The 18,484-nt window shown below is 66.8% G+C and overlaps 1 protein-coding gene across 5 annotated transcripts in view; it reads left to right on the top strand.

Annotated features, from left to right (window-relative positions):
* RXRA (retinoid X receptor alpha) overlaps window positions 1-18,484 on the top strand; it is a 97,158-nt gene that overhangs the window by 40,850 nt on the left and 37,824 nt on the right. The window lies entirely within an intron of this gene.

Here is an 18,484-nt window from a genome sequence, read left to right as displayed (position 1 = left end):
GCCCCCCAGCCCAGCCCAGGGTCTCCTCGCCCCTCGGGTGCTGACCGGGTTTGGGAGTTACGGGCCTGGCTCTGAGGTCCAGCCTGGGGTGCCTGGGTCCCTCTCGGCCAAGTGACCTCGGAAAGTCCTTTTCCCTCTCCGGCCAGGCGGGCACTGTCGCACAGCTGCCCTTCCGTCCCCTGCAGCCTTGAGGTTCAGAGGTGGAAGAGGAGGTGCGGGCCGGGGGCGAGGCCCCCTCCTCCCAGCGCAAGGCCCATTAGCCTGAGACCTTACACCTCTTGTTTACGCGCAGTCGCGCACGTACACGTGTACGTGCATAGACACGCGTCTCCGCGTGCGGCGAGCACGGTGTTCAAGGCGCTGCGTCCCACCATGGATGACACTCTCCTCTTCCCTCTCCGGCTTCCAGACTCTGCTGGGTCTGAAGACCTAGCGGGGTGCTGGGCTGGGGCTCCCGGGCACCTGGGGAGGGGATCCTGTTGCCTGACGTGCTGGGATGCAGCCAGCTGTGGCCCCTGGTCTCCTGATGTGGGGCCGGGGGGACAGCCACCTGTCTGTGCCCATCGGGGGCGTCTCCGGAGGCTTCAGAGGGCATGTGGGGTGACTTCTATCCACGGTGGGCCCGGGGGAGCCTGAGTTTTGATGACCTCGGGCCTGAGTTTGAACCCTGGCAGGCTGCCCTCTCCCCGGCAGGAGACCCCTCTGGCTGGCGGTTCCCGCTGCTGGGAGCACCGGGCCCCCTCCCTCGTGGCCTGCTCCTGCCGGCCTTGCCCTGCCAGTGTGTCCAGACCGGGCGACCCCACCTGGTGCCTCCTAATTACCTGCCTTATTTCTGTGCCAGTTCGCACTCCATCCCCCTGTGGGTTCTCTGCTGCGTGCCCAGGTCTAGAGCAGCACCTGGGGTGGAGAAGACACCCGGTCCCCACCTGATGGAAGGGGTACAGTCATTTGAAATTCCGTGTCTCTCTGGGTGCCGCCGGCCGTGTCGAGCCTGTCGGGATTTCAGAGAGACCGTGGCGTGGTGGCCCTGTCATCCTTCCTGGTAACCGCTGAGCTGTCCCTGAGAGCCAGCTGGGCATTGTGCGGGCCACTGGCAGGGGGCACCCGGGTAGGAGGGCTGGGCGCGTGGAGGCCCAGGTGTGGCAAGTCTGCAGGTTGGGAAGGGCTGGCCCCGGCAGGACCTGGTGGGCGGTGTACCCAGTGGAGCTCTGACCACGGCAGGGCCCCTCGTCCTAAGAGATGATGCTGCTGAGATGGGGGGCCGCCAGGCTGGGTGGCTGGGTGAGGGGTGCAGTCACTGTGGGAGGTGGCGGTCTCTGCAGCGTCCCCTCCACTGACTGGTCCTGGATGTCTCCCGGGGGCCGGGAGCCAGGCCGTGTCAGGCCTGAACGGCAGGCGGCTGTGCCGGGAACCTCAGCCCCCCGGGCTGAAGATGGGGTGGGGGAGGGCGGCTGGCGCTGGGGGCCCCGGGCACGCCCCCTCCCTCCCAGGGACGCACGGCAGAGGGCACGCGGAGGGGATTTACCTCCACGGTGGACCCTGTCCCAACTCAAACTCAGACCCCCACCCCAACTAAAACGCTCCCGTCCTCCTGGCCCAGTGCGCGCAGCCAGGTGTGGCGCCAGAGCGGGGTCCCCGCTGCCCCCGGTCCTCCAGGTGTGGCCTTGGGCGAGTCCCTCGCCCTGACTGGGCCTCAGTTTCTTTCTGTGGGTGGGGCTCAGCGGGACCATTTTTTGGGGAGCAGGGGTGCCCTTGAGTGGCAGCTGCCAGCCCAGGTGCCTCTTGTTTTTGCTTAAAATTCAGCCACGGGATGCAGGCCGCGTGCAGGCCCTGGGCTTGGCTGGGAGGGGTGCAGGCCGCGTGCAGGCCCTGGACTCGGCTGGGAGGGATGGAGGCCGCGTGCGGGCCCTGGGCTGGGCTGGGAGGGGTGCAGGCCACGTGCAGGCCCTGGGCTGGGCTGGAAGGGGTGCAGGCCGCGTGCAGGCCTTGGGCTCAGCTGGGAGGGGTGCAGGCCGCGTGCAGGCCGCGTGCAGGCCCTGGGCTCGGCTGGAAGGGGTGCAGGCCGCGTGCAGGCCCTGGGCTCGACTGGAAGGGGTGCAGGCCGCGTGCAGGCCCTGGGCTCGACTGGAAGGGGTGCAGGCCGCGTGCAGGCCCTGGACTCGGCTGGGAGGGATGGAGGCCGCGTGCAGGCCCTGGGCTGGGCTGGGCCCGTGCGCTGGCTGTGAGGCCTGGGCGGGCCGGGCTGAGCCCTCCCCGAGTCGGCTGTGCCTCCCGGGGCGGGTGAGGAGTGGCCCCGGGGTGCTCTCTCTTTCTAGAACGTGATCTCTCCGAGCTTGGCCCCTGGTGGGTCCGCTGAGCGCTGGGCCAACTCAGGGCCACGGGAGGCTTGGGGCAGAGCGGGCCTGTGGTGGCCCGGGGCCGCGGGGCCGGCCTCTGCACCTTCGAAACGACGCGGCCCGTCTTGTGCGCCCCTGAGGACGAGGGCCGCATCTGGGTCGGGCCAGGCAGGCGGACGAGAGGGCCGCGGCCCTCCCCGGGCGCCGCTGTGTGTCGAAACTGGTCGCTGACGCGGCCGCGGTGTTGAAATAAGTGCCTATGGGTTTCCCAACATCCTGCCAGCTGTCACAGGACCGCGTGCCAGGCCTGGCCGGGGCCTCCCTCTTGGGGTGCCCAGTTCCCCGTTTTCTCCCTGGGGAAACGAGGAGAGACCGCCCCTCCCCTACCGCCATCTGGGCGGGGCAGAGGTCGTGACATCAGGGCAGGGCCGCATTACCCTGGGCCCACGTAATCCTTGACCTGCCCATTTTACGGAAGTCAGGTGGCTTTGGCGTGGAGGGCAGGATTTGAATCCAGGCCTCTGAGTCTGTGCCGATGCTGCCTCCTGGGCAGGAGGGAGGGGAGGGGCGGAGAGAGGAGGAGGAGGGCCAGGATGTCCCGCTGGCCCGGGGGGGACACACACCAGCCTGGTGGCAGAGGGCGGTGGCCAAGGGTCCTGGCTCCCATGCCCTCCGGTGGACAGCCCTGGACTGGGGGTGTGGGCCCTTTACTGAACAGCCCACCTTGGGGAGACGGTGGGAAGTGGGCCTGGGGCCGCCCTGTGCGTGGGCAGCCAGTGACCGTGGTGGCTGCAGGTTCATTGATCATCCACTGTGCTCCAGGCCCTCGACTTCCGGGGCTCGTGGAGCCCTGCCTGTAACCTCCTGGGGTGGGTGTTCTTACGCTCAGTGTTCAGAGAGGAAACTGGGGCTCAGAGAGGCCAAGTGACCTGCTGGGGGCACACAGCAGGAGGCAGGGAACTGGTGTCTAGGCTGCGGCCGGTGAAGGCCACGCTCTCTAGGATTCTGCTGGATCAGTTGGGAGGAGGTGGTGTAATGGAAAAGTCCACCCCCAGTGGCAGGTCCTGGCCCTGCCATTCTGAGCTGTGCAACCTCTCTGATCCCTGAGGGACCTCTGCCAGCTTGGGTGTGGAGCGGGTTGAGGGTTGGAATCTGGGTCTCTGGATTAAGAGGGAGAGGAGAGGGGCTCAGGACCGTCTTCCCAGCGCGGCGCTCCTGCAGACCCCAGCCAGGTCCCCTGCGGGGTGGGGCCTGGGGTTCTAGGAACCTGTGGCTGGCCTCACCCTGACCGCGGCGTCTGCCCGGCGCCCGTCGGCGGGGGAGGGGCCCTGGAGACTAGCCTCTTATAGATGAGGAAGTGGATGCTCAGAGAGGGTGAGGGGCTGGGCTTGGGCCACACAGCGAGGCAGCCGCTGAGCCAGGGGCCTGTGGACAGAGGGTGCGTCGGGAGACCCACGTGCTGGTAAGGTGGAAGTTTCAGTGGTCTGGTGGGGATGACCACGCAGGTTCCAGCCGGTGACACGTAGCGCCTTCACTGGGGCTGGGAGTGACAGTAACGGGAAGGGCGGTGACCCCCAAGGTGGCTCTCGGTTACCGAGTACCTACTGTGTCCCAGGAACTGTGGTTGCTGCCTGCCTGCTGTGCACCAGGCACCATGCTCAGCTCACACCATTTATGTCCCGAAACAACCCTGTCCGGAGGTTTTATTCGCCCATTTTCCAGATGAGAACGTTGGCGCCCGGAGAGGTGACATTGCTTCCTGTGGTCCTTGGTCAGGAGGAGGTGGGGCTGGACTTGGACCCTGGTCTCAGTGCCTCCGGTGCCAGGGGTCCCCTGCGTGAGTCTGGTGCCCTCCCTGGGCCTCTGGCTGGGGTGACTGTCCTCATGGTGGGCCTGCATGCAGGTCTGTCCCATCCCCCAGCTGTGCACAGAGCGCCCAGGGCTTGGTTTGCAGGGATGTAGGCGTCTACTGTAGGTTATAGCTGGAGGGAGGCAAGTGGAGTCTCCGCCAGGAAGGTAGAGTACCCTTCCTTCTGCTGCATCACTGACTGACTGGGCCCTTCGGGTTCCTGGAAAAGGCCTCTGGCTCTGGACTGGTTGTCCCTGGCAGGGCCTGGCCTTGACTATCTGCCTGTCCCCAGCACAGTGGGGGGCAGTGGGGGAGTAGGCGTCGCACTCGGGGGTGCTCCGTGATACGTGAAGGGAGCCGAAGCCGAGGGCACTGTCCCCTTTCGGAGGACAAGGACGCTTAGACCCAGTGGGGTTGGGTCAGATGCCCGCGGGCCCCCCCACCCCCGAGCTGTGAGCTGAGCAGCCAGGACTCGAACCCAGATCTGTGGGCTGTGGGACACCTGTGTTCATCACCTGTGGGGATGGATGAGGACAGGCCAGCCTCGTGGTCACTCGTTCACGTCCACTGCCTCCTGGCCGCTTTCTTCTTACGCGACATCTCTTTGTAGAAGAGGAGATAAAGGCTCAGAGGGGTTGCTCAGCCTTTCTGGGGTTGCACAGCTTGTCAGCACCTTAGGGCCTCTTTGGAACTTGGTGCTCGCCACTGTCATTCTGGAGGCAGGAAGGTCTCCTGGGCGCCCAGGCCGACGATGGCCATGAGCACCACCTCCCGCCCTCCTCCTCGCACCTTAGGGCCTCCTTGGAACTTGGTGGTCACTCAGCTGGTTCTTAAGGACTGTGGTGAATCCTGCAGCCTGTATTGGCCCTTTCCCACCTCTCATCCCCAGTCCATTTGGTCTTTATTCAGTGCCTGCTGTGTTCCAGGCCCCAGGCCAGGCCCCAGGGATGCCTGGTGAACCAGTTGCGGCTCCAGCCCTTGGAGGCCCCAGACCTTCAGTCTCAGACTAGTGGGCTGGGGACACCCTGTGGTGTGGTGAGTGCCCTGTTGAGAGTATGTAGTAGAAGACATCCCTACCCTGGCTGGGAGAATCAGGAGGGCTTCCTGGAGGAGGTGTCGTTCAAACGGGGTTGGAGTGAGCCAAGAGAGGTGTAGGGGGAGTTTCAGGCCCAGGGAACAGCATGTCCAAGCCCAGAGGTGAGAGAGCTGGTGTGTTCCCGGAAATGAGTCGGTTCCCAAGCCTGTGGGTGGAGAGTGGGCAGGCTCAGATTGGGGAGGGCCAGGGGTGCCGAGGTCTGGCGAGGAGGAGGGCGGGAGGTGGCTCTCACGGCCTGCGTTGGCCTGGGCGCCGAGGAGACCTTCCTGCTTCCAGAACGACATGGCATCTGGGCACTCAGCTGGCCCAGTCCTGGTCTGGGAGGTGGGGGAGCTTCTTGGAGGGAGGCTGAGGGGTCTCCTGGTGGGCCTCGGCCCATTCTGGAGCTCTGGGGGTGGGATGCTGAGGCAGTTGGTCCTAGGCAGCTGGCAGAAGCTTCAGGCAGGCCCTGGCCCAGAGCCACCCCCAGTTCGTCTCTGGGTTAGCCCAGGGACCACTCGGAGGGCTTGGCATTAGAGCTCGGGCCTGAGTGGTGCTGGTCAGCTGTCTCATAGCCGAGAACACAGGTGGGGCGATGAGCAGGTGTGGGGCTGGGCAGGGGACCCCCAGCCCTCCTGGGGCGCCTTCCAGCCCACGCTGGGGGAACCTTTGAAGGGCTCTGGGGCGGGTGGGGTTCTGGAGGAAATCAAATCCGCGTTTGGCCTGGAGAGCGCTTTTGGTGGGCGAATTTATGCATGTGGCTGATGGGGGAAATGCTGAGATTCTGTAAAGCAACCTTGACCTCCCCCCGCCCCACCCCACCCCCACCAAAAGAGAAAACAAAACTCAAGCACCCTGCAACGCTGTTACCAAAACCAAAGAAAGTCAAAACCAGCCACTGAGTCCCACCCGCCCAAGGTTAGCCTGCTGGCTGCCTTTTCGCTCCGCGTGTAGACAGATAACGGCCCATCTTGGTGTTTATTATGCTTTAAATAAAAACGGAATACAGATTTGCAGTGTCTATAAAGCTGAGGTCTCCAGTGGCAAGGCGAGACGCCCCCTTCCTTTCGGTGGAGGAAAAGGAGGCCTTTGGTGGGGGGGGTTAGGCCCTCCCATGGCCGGTGGAGGAGAGAACCGCTTCTTGAAGACTCTGGACCCAGCACCCAGGAGGATCCTGTGCCAGCCACAGCCCCCCAACCCTCGAGCGCTGCCGACTTCCCTGAGGGCATTGCCAGGTGGGGGGATTCAGGGGCTTCTGGGCCCCCAGCAGGGCATGTGTGTGTGCACACGCCTTGACCCGCGTGTGTGCTCACGCCCGTCTGCGCTCCCCATGTCGGTGTCTCCATGCCCTGTGGCGTGGAGGATCCCGCCATTGCCCACTGTCTGCCCCCCTGCTGGCCCGCTCTGCTCACCTCCCTCAGCCCCGCACCTTGTGCCCAGGCAGCCTTGGACCCCTGTCTCGCCTGCACTGACCCAGCTGGGTGGCCTTGGGCAGGTTGAACTTTGTGTCTCCAAGCTTCACTTCTTCTGTAGAAAGACAGTGATGCTTATAGAATTTCTGAAAGAACTGGATGAGAGCTACACACTCTGAAGTGCTCAGTGTGGGCTCCTGGGCACTGGGCATTCAGGAAATGCTGGCAGTGCCCCTGCCTGGCTGGCGTTTAGCAGTGGGCCTTGGGGCGCCAGACCGCTTGGGGGAGGGACCCGGCCAGTTTTGAGTAGCCTCTGGGACCTGGTTGGGGACAGAACCCCAGGCTTGCTGCTTCCCAGCTGTGGGCCCAGGGGGCCCCGCCCCTGTTCCCTTGGGCCCCCAGGTGGTGTGGGCACTCACAGCTCTCCACGGGCCCTGGTGGTCATCTGTCGGGTTGTTTGCTGGTAGGCTAGCTGGCTACCCTCCTGCTGTCACGGTGGGCCGTTCCCCAGTGCAGGGGTCACGGCCTGTCCTGGTGACCCCGCTGAGCAATGAGCAGGTGAGAATGGGGGTAGCCCAGGTCCACTCCCTCCAGGGCTGTCGGGTTGAGGCCCAGAGCGGTGCAGTGTCCCCACGTCGAACTGCCCCGTGGGGCAGGCCCCGTTTGGAGCTTGCCCTGGGGTACAGTGCGCTCGCGGTGAAACGCACGCCATCGCCCGCGTTCAGGGGAACCCAGAGCGAGAGCTGGCCCCCGTTAGCCCTGGCTCACCTCTGTCACTTTGCTCCTCTCAGACTTCACGGCAGCAGGCTGTTGGGGCCCGCTCTTCACGTGGCCGTGGCCCGGGGGTGCGTCCGTTTCTTTGTTTCATCCCAGGAAGCAGGACTCTGCCTTTGACAAGTTCACCGTCAAGTTCACCGTGTGTGTGGCCGGTTAACTCGTTCACATGTGTCGCTGGGCCTCTGTAGCCCGGGCCCGGGGCTGCCACGGCTGGGGAGCATGTGTTCAGGGGCAGCGCTGTGCCCAGGGCTCAGGGTTGCCCTGCACACAGGTTGGGCGCTTCACATCCTATTGTTAACCACGCAGAGCCCGGCGGCGGATGAAGGCCCTGGGGTCACGTGCCTCGGGGGGACGTGGGGTGTCGGCCCCTGTCCCCGCACCCCATCGCCTGCCTGTGCAGGATTTGGGGGAGTGGGGAGCCCCCTGTCATCCAGAGATTTATCATGTTCACCCGCGAGTCTGAGTTCTCCCTTTTTCTAGTCCTCTGTGTGTGTGTGTGTGTGCGTGTGTGTGTGCGTGCGTGTGTGTGTGTGTGCGTGCGTGTGCGTGTGTGTGTGTGTGTGTGTGTGTGTGTTTTCGTGGGTCACGGACCCCTGCTGCCCAGACCAGCCTGTGTCCCGGGAACCCGTCCCGTCCCCTCGGGTGGGGGAGGGGTGTTGGGGAGGTGGCAGGGCTGGCTGGGGGCTGGGCGGGGCCGAAGCCCACGGCCCTCCCCACACCCGGCCCTCCCAGATGGGGGCTGCACGGCGCACGGTGGTGCCGTGGGTGCCGAGCAGGTTTCGCACTGGCTGCGTTTGGGGATTAGAAGCAGCTCAGCAGGAAGCTGGCAGCCGCGCGCCTTCTGGGCAAGGCAGGGAGGGGCCGAGGGCGCGGGCTCCGGGAAGAGGCCGGGGAGAGGGGGACCCTGGGTGCCAGGCCACCCCGGCCTGCTTCAGGGGCGCATTCTGGGACGGGTGCTGTCGTCATGGGGAGAGAGGCGTGCTCTCCATCGGCTGGGGCCACGCAGGGGAGCCAGGCCGCCCCGGGCGTAGCCGTGTGATGGTTGTGTGCAGGTCCCTGGGCTGGGGGGTCCTAGCCCCTGAGCAGTTTCACTCTTGCCCCCCGAGGGCCCACACACTCCTGTCTCTGGAGGGTGGAGCAGGGAGAAGAGGTGGCCCGTTCCTGGTGGCCTGCAGGGAAACGAGGATGCTTCCCTGGCCCCCGTCCCCGTGGAGCTGTCCCCGGCGGGGGTGGGGGGGGCTGTCCCAGGCGGGGGGGGGGAGCTGTCCCCGGGGGTGGGGGGGGGGCTGTTGATGCCCGTCCAGACCGTGGCAGTGCCCGGGGGCAGGTGTGAGGTGTAGCGCTCCCTGTCTCCCCGGCTGGCTGAGACGTGGTTCACCAGCGTCGGTCGAGAGCTCCGTTGCAGCCAGAGGTGGGGCGCTCTGACCCCCGCGTGCTTGCCCTGCTCCGCTCCGGAGGGCAGCCTGGAGCCGGGTTTGTGGAGGGAGGCTGGTTCCCCCCGCACACCGAGGGCTCTGGACCCCAGAGGTGCCGCAGCCTGACCGTGTGTCCATCTGCCTCCGGGATCCCGCGGACGCCCTGCCCGCAGGTGGCCCTCCGGCCCCGCCTGGCTGCCTTGTGGATCCCCTTGAACCGTGCAGGGGGGGAGCCAGGCCATCCTTGGCCGTGACTTTGTTTTGTTTCCTCCAGTCGGCTTGTCCTGCTCCATCCTGTGCCCGGAAGAGAGGCCAGCCCCTGCCTCGGTGGGGCCCCTCGCCCCTCGCCTTCCCTCCGGCGGGGGTGGGCCCTGCTGACGTCCGTCCCGCAGTCATTAGCAGCTGCAGCCGCTGACGGCCGCTGGCCCGCTGGCACGGCTCCTGCCTCGCTGGCCCTCCTGCCCACCGCCTCGCGCAGCAGGAGTGGGCCTGTTTGCTGTTCCCTGTCCTACCTGCTTGTCCCTGCTGTGCTCTTCCCGGGCCCTTGGCCTTTATTTCCCCTTCGGGTCCCGCCACCATTCACCCTGCCCCCGGGGGTCTGTCCCCACTTCCTGTGGGCTTCCCGCTTCCTGCTGCTGAGGGAGCGGTGTCCATGCCTGCGGACCGAAGGGGGCACAGACTGCCTCAAGGTGGGTGCCCGGCACGGGGGGCTCCTGGGGACTCCCGGGCCAGGGCCTCCCTTGCTCTCTGGCCGCGGTGGCACAGCGGGGGAGCCTGAGGAGGGCCCTGCCCCGGATGGTGGGTGGGCGGTGGCCCTTCTGTGTCGGAGGCCTGCTCCAGCCCTTACAGCTGCGGTGTGGCCGCCCTCTTAGAGGCGTTTGCCACGCTCCCCTGACGGCTGGCAGGGCCTCAGCCTCCCGGCCGTCACCCCTTCTCGGCCCCCCTGATTCCGGGAGGTGACACGACACTCCTGATTGATGACTGAGACCTCGGGCCCGGCCTGAACGCTCTGGCCGAGACCCTCCCTGGGGTGGGCTTCCCTGTGTGGCCCCGGCCAGAGCCCGAGACCCAGAGGCCTGTGGCCTGCAGGGTGCCAGGGCCCATTGGCCTACCTGGCCCCTAGGGTGAAGTTCAGCCTCACAGGGGGAGGGCGGAGGTCCGGGCCTGGGTGTGGGGGCGCTCAGCGCCCTCCCTAGTTGGTGGGCACACTGGCCTCTGGGCTGGTGACTCGAGGAGGGCGTGGCCCCAGCTCCCAGGCCCTTCCCTGCGCCGCTCCCCGGGGCCTGTGGGCTCTTTGGGATCGGGCTCCAGCCCTGCAGGGGCTACAGTTCCTGGGTCACCCGCCTGAGTGTGACCTACCCGGGCCCCTCCTGAGGGCCCCTTTGTGGCCCGGTGCCTGGCCGGCCCCCTCCCCGGTTCCCAGGCCCATCCCGCCGGCCGCCGGCATCAAGTCTGGACAAGTGTGGCGTGTGTGTTCAGGGCGGCCGCCTGTGGAGGGGCCGGAGGTGGCGTGCCGGCCCTGTGAGTCACACGGAGCCTGGGAGCCGGGGCGGCGGGGGCCCGGCCGTGGGCGGGCGTGACAGGGCACGCTGCCGGCCTGGCCCGGGGGACTGGGGGCCGGGGGCTGCCTGTGCCTCCTGGAGGAGCTGGGACAAGGCCCAGATCTGGGGTTGGGGTCTCTGAGACCCAGCCTCCCCTCCCCGGGCTGTGCAGCGGGGGACAGGGCTCCTGCCTGCCACCCGGCTCAGAGCCTCACACGGAGCAGACGCTGCCCAGGTGCCTGCCTTCCAGGTGGGCAGAGAACCTGCTGGGGGGGAGGGGGACGGGGAGGTGGGGAGGCAGATGGGCACGGAGTCCAGGCCCCTGGGTCGGGTGGGTCGATGTCCCTAGATGTCCAGGGGGCAAGCATGGCAGTGGGCTCAGTTTGAAGGGGCAGCTGCCGCTGTCCCAGGGCACCTCCAGGCCAGACCCCAGCCCTCCTGTGCCCGGGCCGTCCCGCTCCTGTCCAGCTGGGGATAATGCTGGCCACCGAGGCCCGCTGAACACCTGCAGACCCCTCCCCCCGGGTCTCGGGGGTTAGAGGCCAGAGTACAGGCCTCTGTGGTGCTTCCGGGCCGCCAGTCCCGGGGTTCGGGGGTCTTAGATCTGCAGGGGTTCCAGGGTCGGCAGCAGCCTCACCTCCTCCTGAGGGTCAGCACCCCGCTCTCCCGCTTGTGGCAGAGACAGCAGAGCCCCAGGGGCAGTGGGCATGTGGAGGCCCTGCTGTGGGGCGTGGTGCCCACCGCGCAGGGCAGTCAGACAGAGCCGGGGCCTGAGCCCGGCGGAGCCTCTTGTCGGATCTGTGACCCGGGCACCGTGTGCCCTCTGAGCCTCAGCTGCTGCTTCTGCAAAGCAGGAGGGCTCCTGCCCTTGAGGGCCGGCGTAGGCACCACTGCAGGGAAGGAGCGGCCTGCAGGCTGGGCTGGGGCACTGAGGTCCTGGGGGCGGCTGGAGCAGGGCAAGCATGCCTGGGGGCGGGGGTGGGGTGACCAGCCCGGGCTTGGGGCTGGTGTCCAGGAGGACCCGGCCTGTCTGCAGACCTGCCTTCTGGGGCGGTGGGCTCGGACCTGAGCTAGCATCTACAGGGCTGGGGCTCTGTCCAGACCTTCCTGCTCTGTCCAGCAGGTGTGAGGAGGGCTCCCTGGAGGAGGTGTCCCTGACAGGAAGACCCGGAGGGGATGACCATGCTGCTCTGAGGGCCAGGGCTGGGGCTGAGAGGGGCTGATGGCCACACCAGCTGGAGCCTCCCGGGGACGCTGGGCTGGGCACCGAGACCGTTGTGGGGCAGATTGGCCGTGGTGGCCCCAGGGCCCCTCTGAGAGAGGGGGGTGGGGCCGGCCTTGGTGGGAGTGGTCGACAGAGACCCCTGGGTGAATTCAGGGTTTTTCCAAGGTGTAACGGTCAGCAGCAGGGGCGGGGCCCCTGCTCAGGGCGTTGAGGGCGTGGCTTCACGGCGGCCTAGCCCCTGACTCCCTGCGCGCCTGTGGGCGCCTCCTGGGTGTGGGAGAACAGGAAGACTCAAGTGCTGCTGCTGGGGGCGGGGCCCCTGGTCTCTGTGCTGCCCCTCCAGCAGCCCCGCCCCCACCCCACCAGGGTGTGAGTGAGAGGGCGGGGCCCCTGGTCTCTGTGCTGCCCCTCCAGCAGCCCCGCCCCCACCCCACCAGGATGTGAGTGAGAGGGAGGGGCCACTGGCTGAGCCAGGGGACAGCGCCGGGGCTCACCCCCGGCCCCTGCTTGCCGTTCTCTCGTGCTGGCCTTGGGGAGGAAGGAAGCTGAGGGTTGGGTGGTGTGTGTGTGTGTGTGTGTGTGTTTGTTTTCGCCTGGGCTCCAGCCTCCAGTGCCTTGACTATGAGGGTGAGGCCTGGGGAAGGCAGGGGGCCGCAGCGGGGCCTGGTGGGGGCGCTCCTGGGGGCCAGGAGGTAGTCACTGAGGCAGGTCTAGGACAGCTGGAGGGAGAGAGAGGCTGCCCCAGAGCCCGTCTGCCAGGGGCAACCCCTGGGCCAACATCTTGGGTGTTGCCGGACTGTCCAGGAGGCCCAGAAGCGGGGTCTGAACAGGGCCCCTGTGCTTGGAAGGAACAGTAGGTCCCTGGGATGGAGAGGTGCTGGGGGCGAGGGGAGGGACCTTTCAGGCCGCATGCCGACCCCCTTGTTACATCTGGGGGGAAGCTGGGGCTGGGAGAGGGGCAGCCCTGTGGCTCGGGGGGCGGGGGGTGTGATCTGTGGTTTTTCTCTACTTTCTGTGGGGCAGACACTCCCGCCGTGGCCAGCTTGAAGCCGCTGACGGGATGTCGCTGAACGCTGGTCGGGAGGAGATGTGCGTGTGGGCTGCTGCAGCCCCCGCGGGTCAGCCCCCTGGGCCCCCCCTTTTCTGCCCCCCCGGAGGCAGCATGTGCTGCTGCTTGGGCTTCTGCTCGGCGCCTGGCACGTTCCGGGTGCTCGCTAACGTCTGAGCGCCTTTGGCTGGGCCAGCCCGGGGCAGGGCCTGGCTGGTGAGACCCCCGGGGGGCAGGAGGCACATGGCGGTGCCCCGCGCAGACTTGCGGGCCTCGGGGCCCACGTGGATGTGGCTCGCGTACGCACACGGAGGCCGGGGTGGCAGGGCCTGGGGCCTCTGAACACCCAGTCCTGCGAGGGGACCCCCAGTTGTCACCACACAGGTGGGTCACGTGCCCAGGTTGTGTCGTCACCCCTGAGGCCGCCCAGCTGGTGGGACAGGCCCAGTGCCTGGTCAGCTGGACTCCTCTGAGGGCGCCGAGGTTGGGTCTTCCTGCCAGCGAGGCGCCACGTCGTGACGGCACAGGAGGTGGCACCGTCCGGGCATGGGGTGGTGTTCGGGGGGCCTGAGGCTGAGGGGGCGTGGTGGGCTGGGAGCCAGCTGCTGGCCGGGATGTGCCCTGGGCCCAGCACTGGCGCTGCTGAGGCAGATTAAGTCTCTGTGGACTCGAGAGGTGACCCTGCCTGCCACCTGTGGGGCTGAGCACCTTTCCTGCCCTGGTGCGGAAGCGCTCAAGTGGTGAGGCTCATTGGGCGCAAGTGAACTGAGTCAGTGGGGCTAGGGTCCAGAGGGCCTCACAGGCACCTCCCCAGCCGAGGAGGAGCTGGGGGTCACGGCAGACCACCAGCCACAGCTGAGTGGGCGTGGCTTGCCTCTGTGACTGGGGCTGGGCCGTGATCCTTGCTGCAGGCCGGCCCTCGCCACGCCCCCGTCCATCGGGTGAGCTTAGCCAGGTGTGGTCCCGGGCCCTGAACCAGGCAAGCAGGGAGCCCGGAGCTGTGAAGAGGAGTGAATGAGGAATCCCGTCCAATACGGAGGAGGGCGGCAGCAGCCTCGGGACCGCTGGCCAGGGTCTTGCTGAAATCAGGCCTCCGCGAAAACCACACGTGCACACGGCAGAAACCTGAGACAAATAACGTGGGAAAGGATGTCGCGTCTCCCTCCCTGGACCTGGGAGTCCTGGACCCGCCACTTTGCAGTGTGACCCCTGGGGATTTCCCTCTTCATCCTTGAACCCCAAACTTTAGTGGGTTCCGCGAGTGTGGACTTCTATGGTCAGGGCGGGGTGGGTGGTGGGCCCCCTGGAGGGAAGGGACCTGCCTGGGTCCCACAGCAAGTTGGGTCTCAGGTGGAGAGCGCCGTGCGAGCGGATGGGTGCATGATGGTGGGGTGCGCTGGAGATGCCTGGGGGGCAGGGGAGGGGGACTGCTGCTGGGCCGGCAGCCGGGTCAGCATGGGCGGGAGTCCCTGGCCCTTCTGTAGGAGTCCTGCTGGACGAGCAAGGCTGCCTGGGCCCTGACCCTGCCCCACGGCCAGTGCCAGGCCTGGAGTGGGCAGCAGGGTTTCCATGTGCTCAAGTGAGGGCACCGCCTGCCTTCTGTCTGGGGCCGGCCTGGCCGCCAGCTGCCACAGAGCAGGCCGTGTGCGGGCAGCATGTGCGGCTCAGAGCTGCCCGGGCAGCCTCGGCCCCTGCAGCCTGATGTGGACAGTGTTGGTTGGACCTTAGGCCTCAGGGGGGCAGGGACTGAGGACGCCCCGCTTGCCTGCCAGAGCGCAGCGGGGCTGAAGGCCGTGTGATATAGCCCCCCGCACCCTCACTTCCACCGCCGGCCCTGGGCTGGGCTGCTGGCTGATGGGCTACAAAAGGCATTCTGTGCCCCGGGAGAATGACCCCGTTGTGTGGCTGGAGGGTGGCCGGGGGCCACGAAGGCTTCCTTCCTTCCGTACTTCCTGCACACCCGCTGTGAGGCCGAGCCCCCACCCGGGGCTCGTCTAGTCCTGTCCAGGCCCTACTTCCCGGGCTGGGGGGCTCCCAGCGGCGGTCAAGGCCCTGCGGCACCGCCACCTCCCCCCTGCTTGGCCGGCGCCTGCGCCGTCGTCCCTCCTGCAGGACCCCTCGCTGCTGGCGCGTCAGGGCACAGGATGCTCCTGTCGGGGAGCAGGGGGGAAGGCGTGGTGGGGGCCTGAGGGTGGGCGGGGGTCTGTGGCCCCCACGAGTGCTGCTTGGGCTTCTTCCAGCCCACGCCCCCCCCCCCCCCCCGCCAGGCCCGCACATCTGGGCGAATGAGCGTGCCTGGGTGAGCCGGCTGGCAGCGCGTCGGGGAGCCGTCGTGCCCCATCCCCGCGCCCTCACGCCAGCCTGCAGCTGGGGAAGTGGGCTCGGCCAGGTGTCCTGACTTGCCCACGGCCAGGCAGCTGGCAGCGGAGGAGTGGATTTGAACTCCGGTCTGGGCCTTGCCCTCTCCCTCTTCTGGGCCCCTGGCTGGGCGAGGGTCCCATGCGCCGCGTCGTCTGAAGGCCGAGACTGCTCTCAGGTGGAGGAAACGAGGCTGGGGTCCCTGTTCTCCTCTGAGAAGCACTTGGCTTCGGCCAGCGGGAGCCGCCTGTGGTCACAGGTGTCTGGGTGAGGGTGGTGGGCCGGGCGGCCCTGGGAAAGGGGAACTCAGCGGTTCCGGCAGATTCCCAGCTGCCTGGCGGAGACGCTGGCCCTCCCGGGCCTCCTTCCTCGCCGGCTTCTGCTGCTTTGCTCGTCCACCGTGCGGCATCGCCAGAGGCCGTGGGACCCTGAGCCGGCGGGCCGGGGGCTGATGGGGCCGCCCCCGTGGTGGGCGTACCTGTGGCCATGAGGCTGTACCTTCTGGCCTCTCTTTCGGGAGGTGGCCTGGCCTGGCGGGCGGGCGACCCCAGGTGGCCGGCAGGTGAGGGCTGCTGGGCTTGGGGGGCGCTGGGGGCGGTATGGCCTGGGAGGTGCCTGTGTCTCGTCTGTAGGGTGCAGTGCTTGTGGTGACTGCGCCGGGGCGGGGGGATGCGGGGGACAGGTGGGGAGAGCCGGGCCGGTGCTGGGTGTCTGCACAGAGTGTGCCTGTCTAGGGCCAGTCACGGCTGCCCAGCGCACGAGAGGTGCCCGGCCGCGCTCGGCGCATCTGGTCGGTGTCCCAATTCTTGCCCCCGGCCCGAGGCCGGGGCTGCTGGGCTCTGGCCTGCCCCGGGTGTCTGGGCCAACGGGTTTTTGGGTGGGGAAGGGAAAGGGGCTGGCTCTTTTCCTCTCCTCGCCTTGAGGCTCCCTGGAGGGCCTCTTGGGGTCTGGCTTTTCAGATGAGGAAACTGAGGCTGGGGATGGCGGGGACTTGTCTGGTCGGAGGGTGCGGTGGACCTGGCCCATCCTCCTGGGTCTGGTGTGGGAAACGTCTGCTCTGGGAGCCACAGGCACCCTGCGATGAGGCCACACGGGGCTTGGGCTGCCCGGAGTCGGCCCGGGATGGACAGATGGCCCTGGACGCGGCCCGCCCCTGGGTCTTGACTCCGGCTCCTGTGGTGAGGGGTTTGTCAGGGACGAGGCCTGCGGGGAGACCAGAGGCTGGCATCCCAGCGGGTCCCGGTCTCCCGCATCATGCTGGCCCGGCTCACGGGCCGCTTCCCTTCGTTGGGTTACCAGGAGCTCCATTTCTTCACGCTCACCCTGTGCCGGGGCTCGTGTGGGTCACTCACTGACCTTCACCGACGCCCCTAGGAGGACGTGCTCCCCTGTGCCCAGGTTCTGGGGGAAGCTGAGGCCCAGAGACGTGAAGTTATTTTCCCAGGGCCGCGCGGAGGTTCAGGGGAGGGCCTCCAGCAAGATGTGGCCTTCGGGGTGGGAGCCGGGACCACCTGGCTCTTCCAGGCGTTTGAAAGGCCTTTTGTGATTTGTGAATGTTCAGACCCCACGTCTCGGGTGCCTCGCCTGCATCTCCCTGGGTGGGGCCGTGACCCGGCCTCCCTCACGCCGTGTGGAAGGTGTGGACGCCCGGCGAGGCTGCACTGGGCCGTCTCCGGGAACCACTTGGTGTTGGAGTTGGGACCCAAAACGAGAGGACACTGCAGCCGGGGGCGCTGGGCCGTCTTGACTGGGGGGCTGCCCACCCTACCTTGCCCTGTACAAGCCTTGCCCACGTTCTGCTCGGTCAGGATTTCAGGGACAGGCACTCAGGGTGTGCTCGTGTCCTGGGGCCGGCCCTGGGCCTCTCTGGGCTCGGTGTCTCCCATCCTCCCTGAGTGACCGCGAAGGCTCACGCCAGGTCTGAGTCTCTGAGCCCGAGGTTCCTCCCCGGCCCTGTCCTCCTGCAGCAAAGAGCTCTGTGGCACGTGTACCGGGGGCGGTGCCTTCCTGTTCCGGAGGTGTCAGTGGGGGGTCTGCGTTCACACCCCTCCGGCAGCTCTTCCTCGAGGGCAATGACTGAGCACCCCCACACACGGGGCCCTGCACAGGCCTCTTCAGCCCTTGGTTTTGGTTTCCTTGTCTGTAAACTGAGCGCAGGAAAGAGAATTTTCCGGGTCAGTTCGTCTCTTGGCGTGACAGGACATTTAAAATCATCTAAAATTACGTTCATACAGAAAACATCCCGGGCTGTTAGGCCAGGCTCTGTGCTCGTAGAGAGAGTGGGGAGCGTACTGACTTCTTTCCAGGGTTCTCAGCTGGAAGCTGCATATGTGTACGAGGGGCGCATTTTGGTAGTTGCAACCCATGGGAGCATGACGAGGGGTCATCGTGGGCATCTGGTGGCCGGGCTGGACGTTCTGAGTCCTGCCGCGCATGCTGCCCGTCTCCCTGCAGGGGATTGGGACCGTTATTCTGGCCACACACAGGAGATGAGAGCAGGGTATTTTGGGGTTTCTCTGCGTGGAACGTGCACCTACTTGGCTGGTGGATAGTGGCTGGATTTTTTCTTTTTTTCCCATTGTCTCCCACCTGTAGCATCTCTCGCTACCACTTTTCGCTTTTTCCGGTCGTTCCTTCTCTGGGAAATCATCCAAAGAGGCATGTTAGCGTAGTGGGTGACATTGAGTCAATAGGCTCTGAGCAAGGGCGTCTCCTTGAGCCAAACGCGCGAAGTCTTTTAGTTTCTGGAGTTGCTGTTTCGAGTGCATTTGGCTCTCTTAGTATCGGGGGTCTTCCTGTGCCTGGATCTGCAGCCCTCCTGGGTCTGGGTAGGCGTGGGTGTTGCACTCCAGGCCTCTGACAGAGTGAGGCGGTACTTTACTGTCCTCTCTCTGACGATGCAGGCGACAGCTGCTCACTCGCGGGGCCAGGTGCTAAGGGCTCCCCAGGTGTCCAGCGGGCGGTATGTTCCCAGGAGGGACTGAGCCCTGCTTCCCAGGCAGCTCTGTGGACTGCGTGTGGGTTTGGGGAATCGGGGTGGGTTTGCAGCTTTGGAAGGCATGGTTCTGGGTCCCCGCTTCTCCTTGTCAGGTGCTGAGGGGCTCCCCCCTCCCTCCGGCAGCCCTGAGAGCTGGAGGCTGCTGCCTGCCTGGTGTGTCCCCCTAGGCCTTGGTGTTGCCCCATCCCTCCAAGCTGGGCCTCACCGAGGTCCAGCACCCCTGGGCACAGGTCTGGCCACTGGGGCCCCTCAACACGGCCCTGCCGCTGGGAGCGCGTGTCGGTCACCTGGCTGGTCGCACGGTGGGCGGCCCCCCAGCCCCCATCCTGTGTTCAAAACCGCACGTGGTTCACAGTTGCTGGAAGCTGTCGGCAGATATATTCCCAAGGGCAGGAGCCGGCAGTGGAAACATACTTTCCCAGATTCCCTCCCCGCGTTGACCCTGACCTT

Source organism: Orcinus orca, chromosome 6 (assembly GCF_937001465.1).
Source record: "Orcinus orca chromosome 6, mOrcOrc1.1, whole genome shotgun sequence".
Lineage (NCBI taxonomy): Eukaryota > Metazoa > Chordata > Mammalia > Artiodactyla > Delphinidae > Orcinus > Orcinus orca.
The sequence above is the reverse complement of the archived record's forward strand: the minus strand, read 5'-3'. Positions and strand labels throughout refer to the sequence as shown.